Genomic DNA, 22,172 nt, shown 5'->3' with positions numbered 1-22,172 from the left:
GGCAGACATCTCTGCTTACATTACCTTGAAAAAGATGCAGATCCCAAAGGCCCTGAAATTGTCTTGCACATACTGTTTTTGGGTTTTTTTTTTTTCCTGTTTTTAATCCTCTTGGTCTTTTGGTTTTGTATTGTTGCCAGAAATAAAAATCCACAGCCAAAGATTCTGAGGAAGGACAGCTGAATGTCAGGAATAATAGTGTCATAATGTTTTGATTATATATACAGTACCTACGTGGGTTTTTTTCCCCCTAGTTTGTGCATATCGGTAGCAATGTTACCATACCCTTTCCCTAACCTATTCTCTGGATCAGAGTTCTGCCGGTGTATCCCCCGCAGCCAGCCTCCGCTTCTTTTTTGATTTGGGTTTTTTTTTTTTTTTTTTTGAGACAGAGTATCACTCTGTCAGCCAGGCTGGAGTGCAGTGGTGCGATCTCAGCTCACTGCAGCCTCCGCCTCCTGGGTTCAAATAATTCTCCCACCTCAGCCTTCCAAGTAACTGGAACTATAGGTGCATGCCACCACGCCTGGCTAATTTTTGTATTTTTAGTAGAGATGGGGTTTTGCCATGTTGGCCAGGCTGGTCTCAAACTCCCAGCCTCAAGTGGTCTGCCTGGCCTCTCCAAGGGCTGGGATGACAGGTGTGAGCCACCACGCCTGGCCCTCCACCCCCTACTTCTGAGAGCAGTGAGTCTGCCATCATCTTTGATACTTGGTCTTAGCCCTTCTTGGGGCACCTTCTTCTGTCCCCTTTTGCAAACACCCTTCCCCTGTCTATCCCCTATGTGTCAGTGCTCCTCTCTTGGAGCCCAGCCTGGGCTGGCAGGAACTAGGATTTAGCCATCTCCCTTGGTGCCCACACTGCCCAGCTCTTGTCCTGGACGTTGTGTGTGGTAGACATGGAGATGAGCCACCAGATCCCTTTAAGAGAAGATGCACTGTCTTGGCATTTGAGCCACTTTAGTGTTTGAGCTTGGTATTTGAGATGATGTTTTTGTCAGAGTGCAGGGCAGGCAGTGTGCCCTTTCTAACATGCAAATCTAATGATACCTCTGATATGGTTGGATATTTGTTCCCTCCAAATCTCATATTGAAATTTGATCCCCCAAATTGGAGGTGGGGCCTAGGTGGAAGGTGTTTCGGTGATGGGGGTGGATCCCTCATGAACAATTTGGTGCCTTCCTTAAGGTAATGAATACGTTATCTGTCGGTTCCTGCAATATCTGATTGCTAAAAATTGTCTGGCACCTCCTTTCCCTCTCTCATGCCATGTGATGCCTGCCTCCCCCTTCCACCATGAGTAGAAACTCCCTGAAACCCTCACCAGAAGCAGACACTGGCACCATGCTTCTTATACAGTCTGCAGAACTGTGGGCCAAATAAAGCTCTTCTCTTTATAAATTACCCAGCCTCGGGGATTCCTTTATAGGAATGGAAATGGACTATGACCTCTCAACTGCTAACACTTGTCTATGGCTCAGTAGAGTGTTCAATCTACAATTCAAACCCCTTAGCTTAGCACAGGAAGCCTTTCAAGGTCTGACATTGAGAGCTCTTCAGTTCCCCCACATCACAACTTACACTCATTGGTGCACAGTTCTCAGAAAGCACTCTGCTGTAGCACTCTTCCATTCTTTTGTCCATGCTCTTTCCCCTGCTGGAGTGGGCTTTCTCTCCCCTGCTCTAGCTAACTTCCAAAGTCCTTGTTAGTGTGTAGTGTCATTAAGTATGCCCTATGACCTGGAGATCATCCTCCTGGGAGTATATCCCAGAAAATTTCTCACCAGGGTCCACAAGGAACATGGATAAAAGGTTCATTGAAGTGTTGTTCATGCTAATGGGGAGTTGGAGGCCACCTAGGCGTTTGTCACTTGCAGAACATGGTGGATTCATAAGTATTGTGGATGCACATCAGCAACATGGCTTGATCTTAAAAATGCAGAATTGGCCAGGCTCAGTGGCTCACGCCTGTAATCCCAGCACTTTGGGAAGCCAAGGCGGGTGAATCACTTGAGCTCAGGAGTTTGAAACCAGCCTGGTCAACATTGTGAAACCCTGTCTCTACTAAAATTGCAAAAAATAGCTGGGCATGGTGGTGGGTGCCTGTCACCCCAGCTACTTGGGAGGCTGACGCAGGAGAATCACTTGAACCCAGGAGGCAGAAGTTGCAGCAAGCCACGACCACGTCACTGCACTCCAGCCTGGGCAACAAGAGCGAAACTCCATCTCAAAAAAAAAAAAAAAAAAGAAAAAAGGCAGAATTAAGAGGCATCAATATTTATAGCACGGTACTATTTGTGTCAATTTTTTAAAAAACATGCACATAGAAAACATGGATCTTAACAATGATATATAAGGAGGTAAAGGGAAAGGGAGTGAGAATAGGGAAATAAAATTAACAAAAAAAGGGCTTTGAACAGAAAGATGACAGTGTACAATGAAAAAGGAGTGAGATTGCTGTAGTCTTTGCAACTGATTTTTTTAAAAAAGGAATAAATTATTTTCAAATATCACTAAGTACAAAAAAACCTTCCAAGACCTCTAAGTTGGCTTTGAGGTGCTTCTTTCAAGATCCAGAGCTAATTTGCATACCTCCATCCTGTCTCCAAAGGGCCCTAGTGCTTCTTATGGTACATAGCAGGTAGTGCGGACTCCCAGTAACTGGGGTGGATCCTAAGGTGGGCTGCCGAGGCCTGCATGTGCAGGTGGGATAAAGAACCAAGGTAATGTGGGCATTAACTTGTCCTTATTTAGACCTACAGGCTGGTCAGGACTGGAACATTTGTTACCTCATGACCTATATATTAATCATTACTAATAGTACCTGTTTATTTTGTTTAAACTCTTCAAAAGCCAACGTTGAGTTCAAATCAAGAAAGACATTCACTAGCACTTAAATAGGAGAGTACTTTCTTTTTTTATGTTTTCTGGCACATTTTCAGAATATATGCCATTAAAAATAGAAGTTCTTTGTCCCTTCTTTTATTCCTTCTCAGAAAATGAGAGGTCAAAATAATATTAGAAATGTCGTTGTTGACATCCTATTAGAGCATTAGCTTTTAGCTCAAATTGTCCAAAATAGCTCTGTTTCCAGTTTAGTGTAGTATTTGTTCCAATTTCTAAATCCTGCACTGAGATAATTCACTTTTAATTAGCATGCATTTTAGTGCTTCAAAGGTAATTGCCAGCAAATTTACAGTTTATAGGAAATAACTAATAAGGCTATACATTCACTCCTCCTAAAAGCTTATTCCAAAAAAGTCATAATGATGCAATTTGATGCTCTCATTGCTTAGTTTTTTTCTCACAGTATATACCAATAATATGCCCTTTTTGTTTCATTTCATTCCATTTCATTTTGCCATTGATTAATCGTAACTTAAGGCTTTCCAGTTGTTATGAGGCATAAAAAAACACCCGTTAGACATAGAAAACCTGAGTTTGAATTCTGCTTTCCCCCCAAAGGAATTGGAAACACTTACGAAAACATATGAAAAAGGTAAGTCTTGCTAAAGTAAATTAAGATGCAGACCAGGTCTAAAGAACCCCTGAGCAGATAAAACCAGGTAGGTCTCGTAAGTGAACTAAGCCTTGCTTGATTTGCAAACATAAGTAAAACTTAACTTGAGCTATTTCTTGTAAATGCTGAAATTCAAGTAAAACAGAACTTAAGCTCAACCAATCAGAAGTTACCGACACATTTATGTAACTAGGGACTTTCTAACAGAATAAACCAAGTACGGAGACTGTATAATTAAAATAAATCAAATATTTTATTTGCTTTACTTCTATGTCCATCCTATAGAAACCTTCCCGTGGCGTTCCCTCAGAAGTGGTTCCGGAGCTGTCCTATTCATGCATCGCTATTTGTGCAAATAAACTCTTTAAAATTTTATTATGCCTCAGTTAACCCTTTTTTTTGTTTTTGGACGGAGTTTTGCTCTTGTTGCCCAGGCTGGAGTGCAATGGCATGATCTCGGCTCACTGCAACCTCCGTCTCCCAGGTTCAGGCAATGGTCCTGCCTCAGTCTCCCAATTAGCTGGAATTACAGGCATGTGCCACCGTGCCCAGCTAATTTTGTATTTTTAGTAGACACGGGGTTTCATCATGTTGGTCAGGCTGGTTTCGAACTCCTGACCTCAGGTGATCCACCCGCCTTGGCCTCCCAAAGTACTAGGATTACAGGCATGAGCCACCACACCCAGCCAGCTTACTTTTTAACAGCCTCTAATCCAGAAGGTCATTACCCAACCTTTTCGGTGCCAACTAGGATGCTGTGCAAGGTAGACACTCCTGATCATGCCCTGAGCCAAATGTCTCAGTCATCTCTGCTTTATAAAGAGACTTGCAAATGGTTGGAGCAAAATCTTGAGATAATCAGGTTAAGAGTTCTTGATTAAATCAGACAAAACAGCTGGAAACCCTTCCTTAGAAACACTATCATTTTAAACAGTTAGAGGAAAGCATTAGCTCTCATTGTTATTTATGAAAATGTTAGCTAGCTTTAGCATTTAACACAGAGTGTAGGGGAGCTGCTAAAAGGAGAGAAAAAAAATCTTCTAAATATGGACTCGTTCTAGACAGTGAGATTTTTTACATGACTTTTATGACAATTGAAATCAAATCTTATTTATTGCTGTATCTCCTGTACATGAAATATTTTATTTAATAAATATTTGAGGAAGAGTGGGAATTTGAGGAAGAGAGGGAGGGAGGAAGGGGAAAAACATAAAGGGTATCAAGACAAGCAGTACAGAGAGGTCAACTGAAGGATTGAAAGGAGATCTTTGTGGTAGATGAGAAAAATGGCTTTAATTTTTTGACCTCTGGCTGTATCTACACTCTTGCAGTTGATTTGGGGATACCTCCTCCGAAGAGATAATTTTTTCCTCATCCCTGAGTCTGCATTGTCCTTGTAACTTGCTTTGACAAAGAGACAGGGACAAACATGATGTGAGCAGAGACTTCAAAAGGGTGAAAAAGCCTGGTCTTTCTATTCGAAGACAGAGGCCCCAATCCTCCTGACCATCCCAGATGAGGCCACCATATATCAGCCAGCCCCTGCTGGTCACCCAGCTAAACAAGGATTTAAAAGTCAGCCTAGCCAAAAGCCACGTAAGCACCATCCAGCTGAGACCAGTCCAAATGGTCAACACACAGGAGCATGAGCTGAAGAAATAGCTGTTACTTTAAGCCACTAAGTTTTGGAGTGTGTTAGTTATGTATCCCCTAATCACGATTACTAGTTTTCACTATAACTATCGCTAATAATCATTAGCATATAAAAGTAATCGTGGGTGGTGTAATTTATCAAGCTGTTAGTATGTGCCAAGTATCATGCTAAGTACCTTAAGTGTATTTTCTGACATAATCCTCACAAAACTGAATGGATAAGCTTCAGTATACCCGTTGTTTTAGTATGAGGAAACCGAAGCATGGAGAGGTTAGTTTCCCCAAAGTCACACAAGTCAGTCATGACCCAGGAATTTGAACTCAGGCCTGTCTGCCCCCTCCACCCACCAGCAAACCCAAGATCTTCACCACAGACAGTATGCAAAGTCATCTGAAGAGCAAATTAGAAGGCCCAGTCGGAGATGCATACTTACAATGGGTGGATTTAGAGGCAATTATTGTCTTTTTTTCCAATCTGTTTTGCAGAAAGAATGTCAAACCCTCCAGAGGAAGAATCATGCTTTCCATGTTTCTAATTCCTTAAAAAATGCCAGTAGGTTTTGTATTGAGTCTCCTTTTAAAGGCTTGAAGCTGAATTACAATCACCATGTAATCGTTTGTTTTTCTCTCATTTGGGAAAAAGATAGAAATAAGAAATTGTGACTGTTGACTATTGGTTTCAAACTATAACTGTTGTTTCAAGCAAGTTCTAATTGTATCAACCTTCATCTTTCTCAGAAAATAAACTTTAAAATATTGCAATACTTGTACATTCAATACTTGTGCATTCCTATGAGAAATCTTTGTCCATACATTGTTCCATCTTGGTCTTTAATGTAGCTAGTAAATGATGAGTGGGAGGAGGATAGTTATTAAATTTGCCTCAAATAAGGTAATAGAGTTATGATTAGCTATTATCACTACTAATTATATTTACCTTGAATCTTGAACTGGCAGGGGTCGTTGGGGGATGGGGGTAGGAAGTAGTTAGAAGTAAAGCCAGAACACTTAATACCTTTAAAACAGAAACCCAGTTCAACCAAATCCTATTTATACCTAATGAAATAAGGGAGAGAGGTGGTAGACCTGCTTGGAAATACGAAGAAATACATCTCACAAGCAGATTGCTGACACTAGTGTGGAATTCTGGTTGTTGTATCATATTGTTTCTATTAGAGAAGCGGGGCATTGTTATGTTATAGACCACTTTCAGTGGTCTATAAGTCTCTTTGTGTCCTAGATTTTCAACAAAGTATTTGTTTTAAAAGAGCAAGAATTAGGCCTAACACAGCAAAATAAATTCTCAATGTTTTTGACAAGTGCAGGAATCGAACTGCCTTGGTAGATCCAGAAACATGCACTGAGGTAACAGGGAAGTGACGGAATCATCCGAGAGCCAGTATCCTACTGTGGAGATGTCTAATGTGAGCACAAGAGATGCTCAGAACTCAAAGAGTTAAGTTGTAAAATCAAAACACCAGATTTGCCCAATTCTAAGATGTATTTTTTTCTCATTTAAATGTTTCTGGAATAAGAATACACCTGACATTTGATGTCAGCTGAAACTTGCCAGCTATGGAGGGAAAGGTATAAATTTCTGTGCCCTAGCACTGTAGCTGTCACTGTCTGACTCAACCATGCCTAGATCCAGGCAATTGTCCCAACAGTTATTTTCACTAGTGTCGTCACATGTGATTGAATTTTAATGTAAATTTGAATTCAATCAAATAATTGTTTCTTAAATTGGTTCAAAAATACCACACTATAATGCAGCATTTAAACAAAAAGTTATTGTGTGTGCAGGCAGTGAGCCTAAAGTCAGTAAAAAATGGCTTTCCCTAAATCACAGATCTGTTTAGATTACAGGTAATAGAGCATAATAATAGATAATTTTCAAAGCTAGGAGAGATGGTGCGACTGAATCATGCAGCAAGCAACCATTCATCACCCAGATTTCTATGGCTAAATACTTCCAATTGATACTGAGAGGCCAGATGTGGTGACTCATGCCTGTCATTCCTGCACTTTGGGAAGCCGAGGCAGGCAGATCACTTGAGGTCCAGGAGTTCGAGAACAGCCTAGCCAATATGACGAAACCCCGTCTCTAATCATAATACAAAAATTAGCTGGGCTTGGTGGTGTGTGCTTGTAATTCCAGCTACTCAGGAGGCTGAGGCATGAGAATCGCTTGAACCTGGGAGGCGGAGGTTTCAGTGAGCGGAGGCTGCACCACTGCCCTCCAGCCTAGGCAACAGAGTGAGACTCCATCTCAAAAAAAAAAAAAAGAAAAAGAAAAAAAAAGAGAGAGAAAAATATTACTGGTAACCACAGAGTGAGCTTTTTTAACTGAGTAACTCACAATAAATAAATGAAACAGAAATAAGATAGGAAGGAAAGAAGGCTATAGAAATAGAATTTTAGCAGCAAAGTGGAAAGGAATCTAATTTCCCAACAAAGAGGTTAGTTGTCTCAAGGAAACCATATGAACTCATAATATATGGCCAGTGGAATTTCCCACTTTGCTCTCAAACTTAGTTTTGAACTAATTGTCCAAAACCACAGTGAAGTTTGTATACTTTTAAATGGCACCACTACAGGCAGGCTTGGTAGGATGCAGAAGTCTGAACATAAGGGATCATTAGATGACTCAAATAAACAAGCACAGCATGAAGAATGAGCTGTGGGGAGAGAGAAGAGAGAAAAATGTCATTGATTTCTGTTGATATGACTGTTCTCCCACCATGGAGGTAAAGTAATACAAGTTTACATAACTAAGCAGGTGACAGAGCTTAGACATTTAATAAGTCAGTTCTAAAATTGTCTAATTTAATTGCAAATCTTTTAAGAGTAATTTTTCTCCATGGTCATTTATTCCAATATTCAATAAAATTGTTCTTAATATATTCTGGCCTGCTTTACTTGTTTTATAACAGTGCTAACAAGAAAATAAAGCATATCTTCTAAATCATATTAAGACATATTATGTTAATAAATTTAGTATAATCTCACATAGACCAACTACAGTTTGCAATTGCTATTATAATGAGGCAGGCTAGTGAAAAGCAGTTTTTGATAGCATTAACTAAAAATCTTTGCAGGTTTCAAAGATTCTAGCTGGAGAGTAAAGTCCAATCTGTCTAATGGAAATGATGTTTTAAGAAGACACGCATGCCAATTATAGAGAAACTGTAAAATGCAGAAAAGTATTTTTAAAAATACTAGTTATGTCTAATTCACCTCTCCCCTAGTCATGAACAACATTTTGCCTCTTTCCATCTGATCTAAATACTCTTGCTTTAATGCCAAGAGAAAGTAATGTCATGAACTTCAAGGAACTGTTAATGTGGAAAAAACAACAGAATTCATATCAAATGTATTTTCATAATTATTCTATTAATATCTCCATCTCTAGCCTATAAGTTCCATGTAGGCAGCAACCACATCTTTGTTTGTTCACTATCGTATCTGTGGCATCTGATAGCCCCTAGTGCCTGGCACGTGATAAAAGTTCAATTAATCTTCATTAAATACATGATATGTATTAGTCAGAGTTCTAAATTTCAACCAATAGAAAGCAAGTCTGACTGATTGAAACCAAAAAGGAATTCAGGACATGATAACTGGGTAACTCTTGGAGTAGTCAGGAAAGCCTGAGATTTCAGCTCAGTGACTATAGACAAGTTACATGAGACTGAGCTGTGAAGCATCACCGGGCTGCTGCTTATGGATACATGGTTGTCACTAGCACTGTTCACTGACACTGGACATTGCTCCTAGAGCCTTTGGCTACCCAGGGTGCCTGCTGCTACTGCTGCTGCCTCCCATCACAAGCAGAGATTCAGAGAGGCCCTGCCCTTTTTTTTTCTTTCGCTCCACTATCTTCTAATTCAAAGTTTGGTGTGGTTAAACCTGGTAGGTAATGTTGAGGTCAAGTACCTAGCTGTAAGAATGGTGGGAAAGCACACAGATGGTATATTAAGATTCTAACAGGAGAGGGGGTCTGCCTTACCAGGGCAGATTTTCTATACAAAGGAGGCTTTACATGCTGGACAGCAGAAAATTACGACAAATGCACACCAATTTGACTGCTCAACATCACGACATCCACTTTGTTTTCTCTACATTTTCACTGTCAACAAGAGAAAACAACAAAATAAACCAGTCAACAAACATATCACCTAATATAATGCAAACATGCCTCATAAACTTGACAACATTCTTATCTCCTCCCATGGAAAAGCCAACACAATGCCATTTAACTTGCTGAATTCAACTTCAAGTCTAGGGTGTCTGAAGGTTCTTTATTCTTATTCCAGTCCAGTCACAATCCCATCTCAATATTCTGCCTTCCATGGAAGTAAATGCTGAAGTTAACTATCACTCATCCACCTCATAAAACTAGCAGGACAGAGAAGAAAGAAGAAAATTAGTCAATATATTTCTGTACATGCAAGAAAACGAGCAAAAAGTATCAGTAGATGCTGAGAACTATTTACTGTCACTCTTTATAAGGTCGTGCTTGGTGTTTATGCATTTATGACTTCTCTGCTACACATTTCCTACTGCCTCTGATCTCCCATTTCCCATTGTGGGGTAATTAGTGCCGCCTTGCTTAGCTTGACAGAATTAATCACCCTAACCAACACCTTAACTCTCATTTCCCCCTGCTCCTCCAGTGAAGGAACCTGCATAGGGAGGTGGCAGCTCAGCTTCCCATAAAATAGTGTTATGTGTCCTAAGGGGAATATTCTTCCTTGGACACTAAATTTCCTAAACCATTGACGTCCAGAGTTGTGGTAATGGAATGCAATGTACTCTGACTGTAGAAGAAACAGCTGATATATTACTATCTGGCTCATAGTCATATACTACATTTTATACGCATAACTGCAACTCAGTCTTTTAAGGTAGTCCAAGAAGGTCAGGATAGCTCAGGAAGTAGGGTATATGACAAGATTAGTGAATCCCATGGACTTAAATGTCTCTGTTTTTTTCACTGTAAAATACGATTCTTGTTCAGAAGCAATGTGGAGTGTAATGGTTTGATGATGAATAGGCGTTTGGAAATTATTTGGACCTGCTGGCAGAACACTGCTGGGCAGGGAAGACTTTTGTTTCAGATTCTGGAGTGGGGAGGGCCATCTTGCTCCAGGGAAGGAAGGAAAAGCAAATTTTTGGCATTTCAGATTCCAGAGTGGAAGGTGGCTGCTTCTTCATCTGTGGAGAGCTTAAATGTTGGATGGGTAAAGACCACAGATTGTCCTCTTCAGAATGAAGAGTCTAATCACTCTAAACAGAAATAAGGTTAGAATTGAAAGGTAATATCCAGAAACCTCATGATCTCTCCCTCGCCCCCTGCACCTCTGCCCCCAGTTCTCTGCCCCAAGAAGGTGTGTGGACCATTTAACAGGGCTGCATACAGGGCAAGGAGTAATTGTAGCCACTTTAGCAAATAATCTACCACACAGCCTTGCCCTCCTAGACACAGTGAGGACTGGGAACCTGCAGTTTGTTTTTTTTTTTATTTTCCTGAGGTAAGTTCCTTTTACCATGTGACAGAGACAAAACAAAACATATGCTTTCTGTAGGCAAATTAGCCCATAGCAGAAAAGGGGAGACAAAGGGGCTGGGCTGTGAATTTGCAAGTCTTCCTTCTTAACTCACCCAAATGCACTCTTCCCTGAAAGAGTTAAGTGAAAGTTGGGAGACCCCAGGTGTGTTACTGTGATGGTGCTCCTTCCACCTGGAGGGAAACAACACATAAAAAGCAGAAATGTTCCCGTTTTAACAATAACAGTAAGCACCACCCCCCTTTGTTTTCTTTTGAATTAATAGGCTAAAACTATCCAGAGGATGATGTGTCATTTGTCCTATGGCTTTGTCCAGCCAAATCCTTCCACACTTGAAAATGTGATTTGAGTCCCCTTCAGCAAGAGTTAATTTATTCTTCCTCCATCAGGCAAAGAGAACAGCAAGAAAAAGCATAAAAACTCTCAGAGATCATGAGAGAAATGCGTTAGTATTGCTAAAATGAAGAGGGAGAAGGCAAGAAAAAGAGTAGTCAATTCAAAAACCTGCAGGGTGTCCACACATGGTGGCTCACACCTGTAATCCCAGCACTTTGGGAGGTCAAGATGAGCAGATCACTTGAGGCCAGGAGTTTGAGACCAGCCTGGCAACATGATGAAACCCTGTGTCTACTAAAGATAGAAAAATTAGTTGTGCATGGTGATACACACCTGTAATCCCAGCTACTTGGGAGGCTGAGGCAGGAGAATCACTTAAACCTGGGAGGCAGTTGCAGTGAGCTGAGATCGCACCAACGTACTCCGGCATGGACAACAGTGACAGCCTGTCTCAAAGCAAACACACACACAAACAAACAAACACACACACACAAACAAAAAGCCTGCAGGGCCAGACAGTAATAGATGAGACAGAAATAAGAGCCCATGGCAAACTGAAGGTCCAAAAACTGTGCCCAGAAGGTCAGCCGTTACTCGTTTGCAGCCAACTGTTATACGAAGACTGTGAGAGCATTTGCCAGATTTTCCCATTTTCCATGATAAGCTGGAAATACAAATTTCTTGTGAAACTTCTCAATTTTTAAACATTATCACCTCATTTCCTTTTGAGTCACTGATTGCACACGTCAGTGCATGTCAGTTAATCCGCCCAACAGACCACCAGGTCAAGCTCCTTGCTGGACTATGGGAATTCGTTAAGCACTTTGACTTACGATATTCAGTGTTAGTTTGTCCAAGGAATAGGTCTGCGAGACCTTGGATAAGTACCTGACTTATTTCTTCCACAGTGAAATGTGGTTAGGGGCCCCTTCTCCAAGCTATTACAGGTATGAAGTACTATGGAACAGTTCCTGCACCGAGTGGGCTGTAGTCATCTCATGAAGTGGCTGGCTGGGATTTACTGTGCCCACAGCAGAGGTTGCTGTTGTCATTGGCAGTCCTTGTAGCTCCCTATGTGGCTTCACAGAATCACCCTCATCAGCCACCCTTATTCCTATGGGGAATAGGTCACAGAAGCTACAGAAGTCAGATCAGATTCCACGCTTGCTGTATCAGCTTTCTCCAGAGAACAGAACCAACAGTACTCATTCATTCATTCATTCATTCATTCATCCACTCATAATAACTGGCTCATGCGTGGCTGAGAAGCTCCACAATCTGCAAAGAATCAGCAAGCTAGAGACCCAGGAGAGTCAATGATGTGCAAGGGCAGGAGAAGACCGATATCCCAGCTCAAGCAGTCAGACAGGACATGTTCTTTCTTACTCAGCCTTTTTGCTCTATTCAGGTCTTCAATCGATTGGTGAGGCCCCCACACACTGGGAAGAGCAATCTGCTTTACTTGTCTACTGATTCAAATGTGAATCTCATCCAAAAACATCTTCACAGGCATACCCAGAATAGTATTTGTCCACATGTCTGGGCAGCCTGTGGCCCAGTCAAGTTGACACATAAAATTAACAATCACACTCAATTTACCAGGGTGTGTCAGAGACCCATATGACAGGAAGCTAACACGGGGTCCTGGGATGCTAGAAATCTAATTATTTAGCTATGTTAAATGACTGCTCCCAACACATGGCTGTTCCTGGACCCATTTCCAGACAGGAAATGTCCTGCAAGGGGGTCTGTCAAGGTATCACTATCTAATTCTTAGCGCTCAGTATTCCTCCTTGCTATATGTAGCCGGCTGGGGAGATGTGGATGTTTGTCAGATATCTGACAAACATAAGCGTGAGAATTGGTTATTATTTTCCACCTTTTTGCTTCTCTTTCCCTTTCTATTCTAAGATGTGTGCTCACGTTTATGACTGTGCAACTAGTTCAACATGAATGGTTCAACAAATATTGGCTGTTACTAGGACTTAGTCATGATATTTATTTATTTATTTATTTATTTATTTATTTTTGAGATGGAGTTTAATTTTTGTCGCCCAGGCTGGAGTGCAATGGTGTGATCTCAGCTCACTGCAACCTCTGCCTCCTGGGTTCAAGTAATTCTCCCACCTCAGCCTCCCAAGTAGCTGGGATTACAGGTGTGTGCCACCACGCCCAGCTAATTTTTGTATTTTTAGTACAGATGGGGTTTCACCATGTGGACCAGGCTGGTCTCAAACTCCAGACCTCAAGTGATCCACCCGCCTCAGGCTCCCAAAGTGCTGGGATTACAGGAGTGAGCCACCAGGTGCTCGGCTGGACTTATTCATTATAGTATTATATATATAATTATACTATTCTAACACGATGTTTGCACCTGACTGTAAGATCCTCTGGGCAGGGCTGGTGTAGTGCCTCATGCTTCTGTGAATTTTCCGCTCCTTGGTCTCAGCCTGATCAAGAATAGAAGTTCAAAAAGTATGTTGGAGAGATGGGTGGTTTTCTAGTTAAATAGAGTAGTCAGGCTTCTCTCAGGGAAGGTGACATTTAAGCTGAGAACCAAATGAAGTGAAGACTGAATTCAGTGGCAATTTAGGGCAAGAGTGTTGGATACACAGGGAAACATAAGTTCGAAGTCTCTGTAGTGGGAACTTGCTTGTGCATTTGAGTAGCAGCCAAGGCCCAGGGCGATCAGAGAAGACAGGGTAAAGTAGAAAGTGGGAGGTAGGACTGAGACATTGGCAGGGGCAGTGTTTGGAGACCTGCTATTTTGCTTGCTCTGGTTGTAAGGCCTTCTCCCCATATTAATGATATTAAAATAAGAAAACTCCTTAATAATAAAGGAAGTAATAATTTAGAACGGAGCAACTGTAGTCTAACAAATTCTACCTTGGAAGAAAGGCAGGCAGGACTTTGGGATAGATGTTGGCAGTAGACAGAGGATAAATCTATGAGGGGAAATACTTAGGGTTTAGATAAAAGGGATTATTCTGAGCCTAAGAAAGCTAGAAGTTCTTGGGTATGGTATCCCTCTAGCACCAGCCTCCTGGTATAATCATCAGTGTGAATAGAGTGAAATTCAGGATCCATGGCTTTTGGGAGAGATTTTGGTAAGCAGCTGTTATGGGTTGAATTGCGTTCTCACAAAATTTACGTGTTAAAGCTCTAACCCTCAGTACCTCAAAATGCAACTGTATTTGGGGAAGGGAAGAAGTCATTAAATTAAAATGAGGTCATTGGGGTGGCCCTAATCCAATAGGACTGGTGTTCTTACCAAAAGAGGATGTTATGACACACGGATATGCAGAGGGAGGACAATGTGAAGATACAATAAGAAGGTGGTGGTCTTTTAGCCCAGGAGAGAGGTCATAAAAGACACCAACCCTGTTGACACCTTGATCTTGGACTTCTGGCCTCCAGAACTGTGAGATGATATATGTTTGTTAAGTCATCCTATCTATGGTACTTTGTTATGGCAGCTCTTGCAAACAAATGCACCAGGAACTGTGGCAGTATAGTGTCCTTAAGGCATTTTCTGCCCTTTCTTGATTGTGTTGGGGTCATTTTAACAAAGGGGTTAGAATTAGTAGAAGGGGAGACTCTACAGTGGCCCATCAGCTGAAGTGGTCATGTGCTCGGTCCTTGATTCCTGGTTTCCAGTTTTTATTCATATTAGAAATGGCACCCTGGCATTGTTTCCTTCAGAAAGTTCATAAATCTAAATCTCCTGCCTTGGTGGCCTGATGCTGTCCCATTCCCATAATGTTGTTTGCAGGGCTATGATGTGCTAGGTACTAGGTAAGTAATCTCGTTAAATCCCCACGATAGTCTTATAATAAAGGCATCTAATTTATTAACCCCCATTTTATATGTCAAAAAACTGAGGCTTAGAAATATTAAGTAACCTACACCAGGCCCTTTAGCTATTAAATATGGACTTGGGATTTGAACTCAGGTCTGTCTGACTGTAGTGTTAGACCTCTGAATTACTGTTTGGGTATGAATTCACACTTGACTCATGCTAGAGTTAACTGTGCCACATTGGCATCGGTGACTGGGGCCAGTTCTTTTTTTGTTCTAGTTGGTTTCCCTATCTTATGCCTGGACACACAATGCTGTGTGGATACTCCAGAATTATCAAATGGGGCGGCTTAGAGTCCTGAATGCTCTCCAAGGCTGTCTGCCTTTGTTCAGGAACAGAAACAACTTCAGCTGTTTCTTAAAGATCTTTGTAGTTCAAATCAATCAGGCATCTTTAAAATTTTACTAAACACCTACTATGGGTGTTATAGATTGAATATTTCTGCCCTCTTTTCCCAAATGTATTTGTTGAAACCCTAACCCCCAAGGTTATGGTATTGGGAAGTGAGACTTTTGGGTAGTGATTGGGTCATGAAGGAGCCCTCAGGAACAGAGTTTGTGTCCTTGTAAAGGAGACCCCAGAGAGATTCCTCATCCCTTCTGCCAGGCGAAGACACAGAGGGAAGAGGACCATCCATGAACCAGGAAGTGGGTCCTCACCAGAGTTTGAATCTTCCGGTATCTTGATCCTGGACCTCCCAGCTTCCAGAACTGTGAGACAGAAATTTTGGTTGTTTACGAGCCACCTAATTTGTAGTATTTTGTGAGGCAGACCAGATGTACTAAGGCAATGGACTAGTCATAGTTGAACCAAGTGAAATGAATACGGCAGCGGTGAGCACAGGGGCTCCTGGACACAGTGGAGTGAGACTTCCCCCTCAACTCTGGCTTGTGAAGAGGGCCTGTCTGTCAGGAAGAGAGTTCTGGAGAAGTTTTGAAGGGTACAAAGTAGCTGTCCAGTGACAACTATGGAAAAGACATTCCAGATAGAGAGGAGCATGTGGGAGGAAGCTGATCTGGGCCAGAGCTCATGGCACAGGTGAGAGAATGGCAAAGATAAGGCTGCAGGCCGGGCCTTGCTCAGGCCATGGCATATTGTGCAGGTTGTCCCAGGAGCCTGGGTTTTACTCTGAAAACCACGAGGAGCCAAGAAAGCACTTTTACCAGTGAGGCAGCCATGTTCAGATGTGCATTTGGGCAGTGTGGCTGATGGGAGACCGGTCAGAAGGCAGTTGGGGGAAATGTGGTGCCATGATGAGGGCTTCAGGGAACAAAGGTAGGGGCAGAGGGGATGGAGAAGATTGGCTGGAGGGAGAGGCTTCTGGGGGACATGGACTTGCCCGGCTGATGGACCAGGCGTGGAAAGGGTGTATGTGGTGGATGGTGGGCCCTGTTCACTGGGGTGAGGACAGAGGTTGGAAGATGACAAAGGCAGAGGGGGGAATTGCCTGTTTCTCCCTAAATGGACCATCATGCAGTGAGGCACGTGTGTCTGGAGCTGAAGGAAAGATTTCTGAAGCTGCAGGAGGCTGAGAACATGCAGTAGGTAATAGGAGGAAAGAGGAAAATGTGGGCAGCTTTGAAGGACGCTGACATTTGAAAGGCAGGCAGTGATTCTAAACAAATCGTTCATAACCCTGCATGCGTGTTGAACTCACCTGGATTGCCTTTCATTTTCGGAAAGTGGGGGTAGCTTTTAAATCATACCATGGTCCAATATTTGAATTCGATTGCTCTGGTCTGAGGATTGAGTATTTGCATTTTAAAAAGCTCCCCAGGAAAACCTAAAGCACACCTGTATAGTAAATATAGTGTGAATTATATTTTATTTTGGGGCAAGTCTACTTACATTATCGAGCATAAATCTGACGCTCTGCCTTATAATAATGAGATATAATCATGTATTCTCATAATAATTGCATATCTCTCAGAATGACAATGTTCACTTCTTTGTTTCCTCTGCTGCACTGTCAACTTTCCAGGACTGTAGGTGCTGGACAAGTGCTTGCTGAACAAATGGATGAAGAAATGAATGTTCCTATTATCCATGTTCTGGGGAACAGGCGACCACTTAGGAAAGGAGGGCTCTAGAGGCAACTGGAGTACTCTGTTTCTTCTCCCTCCCAAATGAAAATAACAGATTTACAGTATGGGACTCTGTTCTGTGGCAGGCACTGGTCAAAAGACTTTATACAGGTTGCTGTATTGATTCTTCACAACACCCATATGAGGCAGCAGGAACTGTTATTCCCATTTGACAGATGCACATCTGAGACTTAAAATGGTTAAGTAATTTCCAAGGTATCCTAGTCCTCGTGAGTGCCAAGTGGAAGCATTTCTGGAAAACCCATACCTTCCCCTTCCCCCAAAACATTACTTAAATGCTCTGCTCCAGGACAACTACCTATACTTCTACTGTCCCAGTATTATAATACATGGTATAGCAGTAACCTTTCAAATTATCTGTCTCCTCTGCTGTACTCTCACTTCCATGAAGGCAGGGACCATGTTTGTACCCCCACTGCTTCATAGCACACTGGGCACAAAGTAAGCATTGCATTTGTAATTGCTAAATGAACAAAGTCTGTTCCCTTAACCATAAGGCATTTCAAGTCTCATGATCTCTGTGTTTTCTATGCTCCAGGCATGATATCTAGTTTCTTGCAGACATTCTCATTTGGCTTTATGAAAAAGTCCTTCATCCTTCTGGTTATCTTCCTTTCCCTTCTTTTCCTTTCCCTTTTCTGTGTTCTCCTTATCCTTCCTCTGCACCTTTTTTTCCTCCTTTCTCTCCTCCCCTTTTCCTTCCACTTTTGTAGTACTACACTTTGCAGTGTCCCCCTTAAAGCATAGTGCCCAACTTCCATTCCAGGATGGCCAAATAGGAACGGCTCCGGTCTGTAGCTCCCAGCGTGACTGATACAGAAGATGGGTGATTTCTGTATTTCCAACTGAGGTACCTGGTTCATCTCACTGGGACTGGTTGGACAGTGGGTGCAGCCCACAGAGGGCAAGCCGAAACAGGTTGGGGTACTTCCTCACCCGGGAAGTGCATGGGGTTGGGGGATTTCCCTTTCCTAGCCAAGGTAAGGCGTGACAGACTGTACCTGGAAAATTGGGACACTCCCACCCAAATACTGTGCTTTTCAAATGGTCTTAGCAAACAGCACACCAGAAGATTATATCCCGCGCCTGGCTTGGCAGGTCCCACGCCCACGGAGCCTTGCTCACTGCTAGTGCAGCAGTCTGAGATCGAAATTCGAGGCAGCAGCCTGGCTGGGGGAGGGCTGTCTGCCATTGGTGAGGCTTGAGTAGGTAAACAAAGTGGCCAGGGAAGCTCAAACTGGGTGGAGCCCACCACAGCTCAGCAAGGCCTGTTGCCTCTGTACATTCCACCTCTGGGGGCAGGACATAGCTGAACAAAAGGCAGCAGAAACTTCTGCAGACTTAATCTTCCCTGTCTGACAGCTCTGAAGAGAGCAGTGGTTTCTCCCACTTCTACAGAGAAGATCTTAAATTACTTGATGGAGTTGAAAACCATGGTGTACAAGCTTCAATAGCAAATTCAATCAAGTGGAAGAAAGGGTATCTGTGATTGAAGATTGAATTAATGAAATGAAGCAAGAAGAGAAGTTTAGAGAAAAAAGAGTAAAAAGAAATGAACAAAGCCTCCAAGAAATATGGGACTATGTGAAAAGACCAAATCTACATTTGATTGGTGTACCTGAAAGTGATGAGGAGAATGGAACCAAGTTGGAAAATGCTCTTCAGGATATATCCAGGAGAACTTCCCCAACCCAGTAAGGCAGGCCAACATTCAATTTCAGGAAATACAGAGAACACCACAAAGATACTCCTCGAGAAGAGCAACTCTAAGACACATAATTGTTAGATTCACCAAGGTTGAAGTGAAGGAAAAAATGTTAAGAGCAGCCAGAGAGAAAGGTCAGGTTACCCACAAAGGGAAGCCCATCAGACTAACAGTGGATCTCTCGGCAGAAACTCTAAAAGCCAGAAAGAGAGTGGGGGCCAATATTCAACATTCTTAAAGAAAAGAATTTTCAACCCAGTGTTTCATATCCAGCCAAACTAAGCTTCATAAGTGAAGGAGAAATAAAATCCTTTACAGAGAAGCAAATGCTGAGAGATTTTGTCACCACCAGGCCCGCCCTACAAGAGCTCCTGAAGGAAGCACTAAACATGGAGAGGAACAACCAGTACCAGCCACTGCAAAAGCATGCCAAATTGTAAAGACTATTGATGCTAGGAACAAAACTGCATCAACTAATGGGCAAAATAACCAGCTAACATCATAATGACAGGATGAATCTCACACATAACAATATTAACCTTAAATGTAAATGGGCTAAATGCCCCAATTAAAAGACACAGACTGGCAAATTGGATAAAGAGTCAAGACCCATCAGTGTGCTGTATTCAGGAGACCCATCTCATATGCAGAGACACACATAGGCTCAAAATAAAGGGACTGAGGAAGATCTACCAAGCAAATGGAAAGCAAAAAAAAAAAAAAAAAAAAAGCAGGGGTTGCAATCCTGATCTCTGATAAAACATACTTTAAACCAACAAAGATCAAAAGAGACAAGGCCATTACATAATGGTAAAGGGATCAATTCAACAAGAGGAGCTAACTGTGCTAAATAAATGTGCACCCAATACAGGAGCACCCAGATTCATAAAGCAAGTCCTTAGAGACCTACAAAGAGACTTAGACTCCCACACAATATTAATGGGAGACTTTAACACCCCACTGTCAGTATTAGATAGATCAACGAGACAGAAGGTTAACAAGGATATCCAGGACTTGAACTCAGCCCTGTACCAAGCAGACCTAATAAACGTCTACAGAACTCTCCACCCCAAATCAACAGAATATGCATTCTTCTCAGCACCACATCGCACTTATTCCAAAATTTACCACATAGTTGGAAGTAAAGCACTCCTCAGCAAATGTAAAATAACAGAAATCACAACAAACTGTCTCTCAGACCACAGTGCAATCAAATTAGAACTCAGGATTAAGAAACTCACTCAAAACTGCACAACTACATGGAAACTGAACAACCTGCTCCTGAATGACTACTGGGTAAATAATGAAATGAAGGCAGAAAGAAAGATGTTCTTTGAAACCAATGAGAACAAAGACACAACGTACCAGAATCTCTGGGACACATTTAAAATGGTGCATAGAGGGAAATTTATAGCATTAAATGCCCACAAAAGAAAGCAGGAAAGATCTAAAATCGATACCTTAACATCACAATGAAAAGAACTAGAGAAGCAAGAGCTTCTTCAAAAAATCAGTGAATCCAGGAGCTGGTTTTTTGTAAAGATCAACACAATTGATAGACTGCTAGTAAGACTAATAAAGAAGAAAAGAGAGAAGAATCAAATAGATGCAATAAAAAATGATAAAGGGACTATCACCACCTACCCCACAGAAATACAAACTACCATCAGAGAATACTATGAACACCTCTGCACAAATAAACTAGAAAATCTAGAAGAAATGGATAAATTCCTGGACACATGCACCCTCCCAAGACTAAACCAGGAAGAAATTGAATCTCCAAATAGACCAATAACAGGCTCTGAAATTGAGGCAGTAATTAATAGCTCACCAACCAAAAAAAGTCTAGGACCAGATGGATTCACAGCCGAATTCTACCAGAGGTGTGAAGAGGAGGTGGTACCATTCCTTCTGAAATTATTCCAGTCAATAGAACAAGAGGGAATCCTCCCTAACTCATTTTATGAGGACAGCATCGTCCTGATACTAAAGCCTGGCAGAGACACAACAAAAAAAGAGAATTTTAGTCCCTAATGAGCAGCGATGTGAACATCCTCAATAAAATACTGGCAAACCAAGTCCAGCAGCACACCAAAAAGCTTATCCACCACGATCAAGTTGGCTTCATTCCCGGAATGCAAGGCTGGTTCAACATACGCAAATCAATAAACGTAATCCATCACAGAACTGTTGACAAAAACCACATAGTTATCTCAATAGATGCAGAAAAGGCCTTCAACAAAATTCAACAGCCCTTCATGCTAAAAACTCTCAATAAAGTAGGTATTGATGGAGCATATCTCAAAATAATAAGAGCTACTTATGACAAACCCACAGCCGATATCATACTGAATGGGCACAAACTGGAAGCATTCCCCTTGAAAACTGGCACAAGACAGGGTTGCCCTCTTTTACCACTCCTATTCAACATAGTGTTGGAAGTTCTGGCCAGGGCAATCAGGCAGGAGAAAGAAAGAAAGGGTATTCAATTAGGAAAAGAGGAAGTCAAATTGTCCCTGTTTGCTGATGACATGATTGCATATTTAGAAAACCCCATCGTCTCAGCCCAAAATCTCCTAAAGCTGATAAGCAACTTCAGCAAAGTCTCAGGATACCAAATCAACGTGCAAAAATCACAAGCATTCCTATATACCAATAACAGACAAAGAGAGAGCCAAATGATGAATAAACTCCCATTCACAATTGCTTCAAATAGAATAAAATACCTAGGAATCCAATTTATGAGGGATGTGAAGGACCTCTTCAAGGAGAACTACAAACCACTGCTCAATGAAATAAAAGAGGACAAAAACAAATGGAAGAACATTCCACGCTCATGGATAGGAAGAATCAATATCATGAAAATGGCCATACTGCCTAAGGTGATTTATAGATTCAGTGCCATCCCCATGAAGCTACCAATGACTTTCTTCACACAATTGGAAAAAACTACTTTAAAGTTCATGTGGAACAAAAAAAGAGCCTGCATTGCCAAGTAAATCCTGAGTAAAAAGAACAAAGCTGGAGGCATCATGCTACCTGACCTCAAACTATACTACGAGGCTACAGTAACCAAAACAGCATGGTACTGATACCGAAACAGAGATATAGACCGATGGAACAGAACAGAGGCCTCAGAAATAACACCATACATCTACAACCATCTAATCTTTGACAAACCTGATGAAAACAAGAAATGGGGAAAGGATTCCCTATTTAATAAATGGTGCTGGGAAAACTAGCTAGTCATATGTAGAAAGCTGAAACTGAATCCCTTCCTTACACCTTATACAAAAGTTAATTCAAGATGGATTAAAGACTTAAATGTAAGACCTAAAACCATAAAAACCCTAGAAGAAAACCTAGGCAATACTATTCAGGACATAGGCATGGGCAAGGGCTTCATGTCTAAACACCAAAAGCAA

At 41.7% G+C, this 22,172-nt stretch overlaps 1 long non-coding RNA gene across 1 annotated transcript; it reads right to left on the bottom strand.

Moving 5' to 3' along the window:
- Positions 1-3,506: 3,506 nt before the first annotated feature.
- Positions 3,507-21,707, bottom strand: LOC117079463. Its single transcript, XR_004435455.1, has 3 exons — positions 21,698-21,707; positions 21,166-21,167; positions 3,507-3,644 (listed from the first exon to the last, which is right to left on the bottom strand). It is a non-coding gene; the product is annotated as an uncharacterized LOC117079463 (long non-coding RNA).
- Positions 21,708-22,172: the final 465 nt, after the last annotated feature.

Source organism: Trachypithecus francoisi, unplaced genomic scaffold (assembly GCF_009764315.1).
Source record: "Trachypithecus francoisi isolate TF-2019V2 unplaced genomic scaffold, Tfra_2.0 Lachesis_group7, whole genome shotgun sequence".
Lineage (NCBI taxonomy): Eukaryota > Metazoa > Chordata > Mammalia > Primates > Cercopithecidae > Trachypithecus > Trachypithecus francoisi.
This window is presented reverse-complemented; position numbering and strand designations above follow the sequence as displayed.